Below are 6000 nucleotides of genomic sequence, written 5' to 3'. Positions count from 1 at the left end.
GAGTTTCTAACCATGGGTTCCATTTCTATCCCTTAGGGCCCTGAAGATTATGTTTAATTTCTCTTCTATTTGACAGCTCTTCAAATATATGAAAACAGTTACCTTGTATTCCCTGGGGCAAAACCATCTGTTTCCTTTCATCTTTCCCCATGTGACATACTTTCTAGTCCCTTACATCCTGGTCTCTCTCCTTGTGAATGTAGATAATGTCTTTTTGCCAAGTCTTAATGGTAGACAATAACTGCATGAAGTTACTAACAGTCCAGGCACTATAACAACATAGACTTTCTCTGAGGCAGCCTGAGACAGCATTCCTTATTTTAGTGGCCACAACTCATTATGGGCTCAGATTCAGATGTCATTTGAATCACTATATTGTGTTCTTACATGCATCTAAGATACCTCTGTCCCTAGCTGCCTATAAGCATTTGGTTTTCCAACTGCCACATTTACCCCTATTAGAGGCATTATTGGGTTTGGTTATGTTCATATAATGGTTATGTTTATCTTCCTCTCCAGCTTCATGTCATCTGGAAGCACAACACAAATCTTCTGAATTTTCATTCAGGACACTGGTCTGGGACTTGCAGGAAGCCTTCTGTCATGTTTATTCTAAGTGGTATGGAGCCTTTGGAAGGATAAAAACAAATCTGTTTAGAGTCATTACTCTGACACTTATGTGAGACTCTGGGTCAGCTAATGAAATCCTGAGTTTCCATTTCCTTTTCTATATAATGGGATAAAAATGGCTCCTTCACAGGGTGATTTTGAGGATTAAGTGGAAAAATGCAGGAGAAATTCTTAGTGCAGTTCCTGACACGGGACAGGTGCTGCTGGAAGCCTGGTTTATTCCACCCTTTCTTCCAGTCAATAAAGATTCACTAATCAGCATTTTTAAGTTATGTTACTTAACTAGTTAGGCATCGGACAGTTAATTATGCTAGCATCTAGCCCATATCTTCATCTTGTCCAAGTTATGTTTTCAAATGTAGAGTCCCACTTACATAAAGTGGTCGTCTCCCAAAATGGGAGCAGACACAAGGCAAGCAGCAATATGATTCCAACTTCATGTAAACTTAGAAAAAGAAAGCTACCAGTGAATTTGGTTGATCTTGCAAAATGCTCTTATTCACTCAACAAGCATTGTGTGCCTGACAATGTAGTTGGTGATGGGCAATGTCTTTACAAGGATTGAAACAGTCTCTGTGTTGTAGCAAGTTTAGATTTCTAGAGTTTCTGGGACTAGTCTGGATCACAGGGACCAAGTGATTTCATTCCAATTGGTCTTATATTCAGACATTTCTGGAGTTAAGTGTAGCCTTCCCTTACAGCCACTCTGTGAGGTGCTAAGTGGAGCTGGGCCTTGATTTAAAAAAGAAGCTGCTTTTTTTTTTTTAAAGGGGGTTTAACATTTAAAAGGACTGCAAGTTCTCATTGGTAGAGGAAATGCTAGCAGCTAAATGCTTCAGATGTAAAAATGACAACGATTCTCTGCGCTCCCAGCACCCACATAGCTTTCTTTAGGACAGTTTTATTTTCAGTATCTCCTCCCCCCCCCCCCCCCGCCCATTTTTCTGGCAAAACAAAACGGTGTGGGCACACAGTAGGTGGTCAGTATTTGGCCACTGGAAGGAAATGCAAAGAAACCACTGAGCTCTGAGTTCTTTCTTTTCAACAAGGAGAACCACAGGACCATGGGACGCTTGGAGGTCAAGGCGAACGGAAAGAACACGAGAACACTTGGCAGTCTTTGGGTGGAAAAACCTTCTAGAAATATTAAAGTATTCGGTCTCTCATTCCGACTTTGGCAAACGAGATGCTGCAGGGAAGGATCCGGCACTGTGTGTTCCTAAATTTTGGTTTCCTAGATGGAGTTGGTGACAGGAAAGAGAGGAAAAGCCTGTGCTTAAGTCAGGGTGCCCGGAGTGAGAAAGGGGAAGGAGAACGGGTGAGAGTGGGGAGCCAGGCGCCAGCCGTGGACTCAGAGAAGAGGGTCTTTCCCGGCGACGGGTTCAGGGACGACGACGGGGACAGCGAGAGAGTGCGGCGTTCGCACCCGCAGTGGCCGGGAGAGTGGAGACCTGAACCGAGAAGGAGAGCGCAGAGGCGAGGAAATCCAGAGGGAGCTCGCTAATTGGTTCTCTCCTCGGGGCGTGAGCTCTCGAGAACCAAATGATTGGTGGCGGGAAAATAGCAGGTAAGCCAGCCCCCGTCGCCTCGCCATTGGCCAGCGGCCTCTCCAGCCGTCATCCTATTGGCTATGGGGCAGCCCAGCCGAGCGCGGATTAGCCGAGGCGGGCCGCCTAGGCCGGCTCGGTTCTCGCGTTCTGATTGGCTGGGGGGAAGAGGCAGGTATCCGGGCTCCGCGGCTCCTCCATTGGTGGGCGGGGAAGGGGGGTTGGGCACAGCGATTGGTGGGCGGGGGGCCGGGCCTGGGCCGGCGGGGAGCGGATTGGTCGGAAAGTAGGTTAGTGGTGCGACATTTAGGGAAGGCAGAAAGTAGGTCAGGGACGGAGGTGCCTGTTTACCCGCGCCGGACTCACCGCCACCGCCGCCGCGGGATCCGAGTGCGGGCGCGGGCGCGGGCGCTCCCGGAGAGCCTTGGTGAGTGTCGGCCCGGCTGCGGCCAGCGTCGCGGCCCCGGGCACCCCGTCGGGGGGCCGCAAACACCCTGGCAGGCTGGGCGCCCCCGTCGCCGCCCGGGGCGCAGCCCGGCCGCCGGGGAACCCTGCCCGACGTGCCCGCTGCCGGCCTTAAAGGGCCCGTGCCCGCTCCCTGCCCCCACCCGGGCCGCGGGGAGGCTGCGTCCCTTAAAGGCGCCGCGCCCGCCCGCCTCCATCCTTCACTCAGGGGCTGGCGCTGCGGACCCGGGCAGGCAGAGGTGCCGCAGACACCCTGAAAGCCACCGGGAAAGTGTCCCCCGGAGTACCCACGTTCGCTTCGCGGGCATCTTTACCTGGCGAGAGAGGGCGCAGCCTGCCGCCTCTTAAAGGGATAGCTCTGCCCTTCGGGGGGGGCAATGACCGGCTGAGGGCGAGCCCTAGGATGTCTCCCCGGGAGTTGCAGAGACCCTTGAGGGGACCATCTTTGGTGGCTGTCCTTCCAAAGGTGTTGGGAGAACGATCCCGAGAGTGCCCTTCCTTTCCTCCCCTCCACCTCCACTTCCCTTTCGAGAACCCGCGAAGCTGGGTGGGGGCAGGGAGGGCGTCTCCGTCGGGTTGGGGAGTCCGAGCTCGCCCGTCCCATCGGGGCCGGAGCCCAGCATGGGGCTGACCCTAGCCGGTGAACTTCCGTCGGGCCTGCGTCGTCCAGCTCTTGCGCTGTCGGGGAGGATCCCCTGTGGATCCTGTGAGCAGGTGCCTGGCGTCGCGGAGATGTCGCCCAGCGTCCTGGTGCGGTCCCGCCACCGGCCTTGGTTGGGGTCCTGGAGCCCCAGCGGAGGGCACCGCGAGGCTGTCTTCAGCCCTGGGTTTGACAGATTCGGGAAGAAAAAGGTTTCCGCTCGCAGTTGTCGGGAGTTGACAGCTGAAAGGGCTGGGGGTTGCTCCAAAAAGTGGAAGGTAGAAATTAACGCGCGTGCCAGCCACCCCCAGGGGTCGCGGAAGCCTGGAGCTCTCCGGTGCGGGGCCGAGGTGCTGGGGAAGGAAGCGCTGCTCTAGACACGCTGGCGTCTGTTGACAAATTCTGCGAGCTCATGGGGGACACCCCGCCACCCCACATCTACTCCCATTCCTGCCGCCTTCTCTGGCCTTTCGGCCCCTTGGCGGTCACCTAGCCTTGTTTTGGCATTCTGTTTGGCGTTTGCATTCTGTCTTAGATCGCTACTCTTCAGCAACTGAGCCAAGTTTTCCTTCTCACCTTCCAGAAATCAGATTTGGTGTTTAGGAACCATTACTTGACAGTTCACATATTTCCAGGATCTTCGCTTGTTTGTTTTAATCTATAAAATGTGCCCATTTAGCTGCATTTCATTTTCTACAACACTTGTCATTTGTCCAAGATCTGCTGCCATGCCCCCTTTAATCTATTTTTATATAACTATTATTTTTGTTCTCCTGGCCCCATTGATATTAGGATCTGTCAATTTGGGTTGGTAGAGTTTTTAATTAATGTACCCGTTGAATCATGAGCTTAAAATAATCATTGCTGCTCCTGAACAGTTTTGAATAATCTCATGCTCTCTGTGCTTGAAAGACTTAAAAAAAAATACAGCTTTCAATTTGATTTCCATATCAATGACATTCCAAAATATTTTTTAAAATACAAATTTCAGTCTATCAGCTCATGCTTTGTAACTGAGTTCTCTTTATTGTTAAATCTTTGAAAGTCTGTTGAACGTATTTAGAAGGCCTGGAAATTTCTTAGGGAGGATTTGAAATCGCCTTCATCATTTGAAGTTAGACAGGTAGAGCCATTTGATTTTGACTGTAGATACAGCCAATGAAGAATAATAATGATAATAATAATATTTAAATTGTATTTAATTTGTACCATGATTATGTCAACCCCCATGGTTTAGAAAGGGAGAGAAAGAGCAGGTGTGGCAGAAGAGTGCTAACCTAGGAGTTGGGAGGAAGGCAGACAATCTGGGTGTAGACCAGACTGGGGCTCTCATGGCTGAACAGAACATTTCTGGGTTGTTTTTGCCTCAGATGGAAAATAAACAGTTAAACTTGGTGATATCAAAGGTTTTCCCCGGCTTTTCTGAGGTTCTCTAAGTTTCTAAATACTTAATGCAGCCGAATTTAGATTGGTATTTACTAATGTCAAAAGTTTCTGCTTTTCTGAGGTTCTCTAAATTTCTAAATACTTATTACAGTTGAATTTAGATTGGTATTTACCTCCTGGAGGCACTAAAATATGAGCTAAAGTCCTATTTTCATAAGGAAGTTAAGCAGATCAACAGATGGTGTTTTAAAGGATCCATTTCAAATGATTTATAAAATGATGACTAGTAACGAGCTTGTCTGCTATTTGCAGAAGAGGTTTGCATGCCACTGGGCAGGAAAGGGAAGTGGCCATGTTTTCAGATTTATCTCTTCACGCCCAGGGTCTTCATGGAATTTATGTACTAAAAGATGGACAGGCACTGCAGAAAGACTTGGCTATATAACAAATCTGTCCATGCATATGTAAAAAAAAAAAATCTCTGACTTTGGTATATGAGTTGTCATCCATCTATGAACTGTCTTCTATTTGTGATTCCATCAACTCTCACTGTGGCAAGAGAGTATTTGTTCTGTGTACTATTATAATTGCTGGCCTTGATTTTAATTAGTATTATGTTATCTACAATTGGATACTTGAAGATAAATAAAAAGTCCTTTCTAGACCTTGAAGTTTACTTAGGAGCACAGAGATGCAGACATGTCATCCCTCTCATGATTTTTTCTTTTCATTGCTTCTTTATCACAAGGCTCAGACTTACCTCAAATATCTATCCTGTCATTGATTCTCTTTCTCATGAAAGAAGACCTGCTCTGACTTAATGCTTTCTCAGCATGTCTTCTTTCCTGTCAAAATTGTCCTCTCTCCTCTCAGTTCACAAAAAGCAAGTACATCCCTCCTGTTTCCTTTTATTGAGCTTTCACAATGAACTTGGGCTCTGGAGGCAGAAGAATCTATATCTTGGGTTAAGACTGTGTGGCTCTGGACCAATGCATGCTTGACTCCTTTGACCTTAGGCTCCTCCTGTGTGGTGCAGTGACGGTGGCTGCCTCTTGGAGTCTGTGGGGATGAAGGAAAGTAGTGTGTAAATGCACAGCACATAGTAAGCCTTGCCTAAGTGCCGATATTCCATTCCCTCTCACCTTTGGCAGAATCCTGTCCCAGAATATCCTTTGTGCTATTTGCATTCAGCCTCTCAAACCCCAGAAAAACATTTGTCTTGATTTGGGAGAGAAAGGACAGACCTGTTGTGAGTATGTCCTGTGCCAGGCAATTACTTCCTACCCTGTCTGCATCTCTCCCTTGCACCTAACCTCTCAGAGAGCTGTGAGC

General features: G+C 48.5%; 1 protein-coding gene across 6 annotated transcripts in view; it reads left to right on the top strand.

The window, feature by feature from the left end:
* The first annotated feature begins 2436 nt into the window (after window positions 1-2436).
* The window catches only part of Arntl (aryl hydrocarbon receptor nuclear translocator like), a 100354-nt gene continuing 96790 nt past the window's right edge, over window positions 2437-6000 (top strand). For 4 of the 6 annotated variants that reach the window (XM_042691332.1, XM_042691335.1, XM_042691337.1 and 1 more), the window contains exon 1: window positions 2437-2604. The gene's annotated coding sequence lies outside the window, so the exon portion shown is untranslated. The remainder of the gene's footprint in view (window positions 2605-6000) is intronic. The other 2 variants (XM_042691338.1, XM_042691336.1) reach the window with 1 other exon arrangement.

Source organism: Dipodomys spectabilis, unplaced genomic scaffold, assembly GCF_019054845.1.
Source record: "Dipodomys spectabilis isolate Male_0828 unplaced genomic scaffold, ASM1905484v1 ptg000145l, whole genome shotgun sequence".
Taxonomy (NCBI): domain Eukaryota; kingdom Metazoa; phylum Chordata; class Mammalia; order Rodentia; family Heteromyidae; genus Dipodomys; species Dipodomys spectabilis.
Note: the sequence above shows the minus strand (reverse complement) of the source record. Positions and strands in the feature narration are given on the sequence as shown.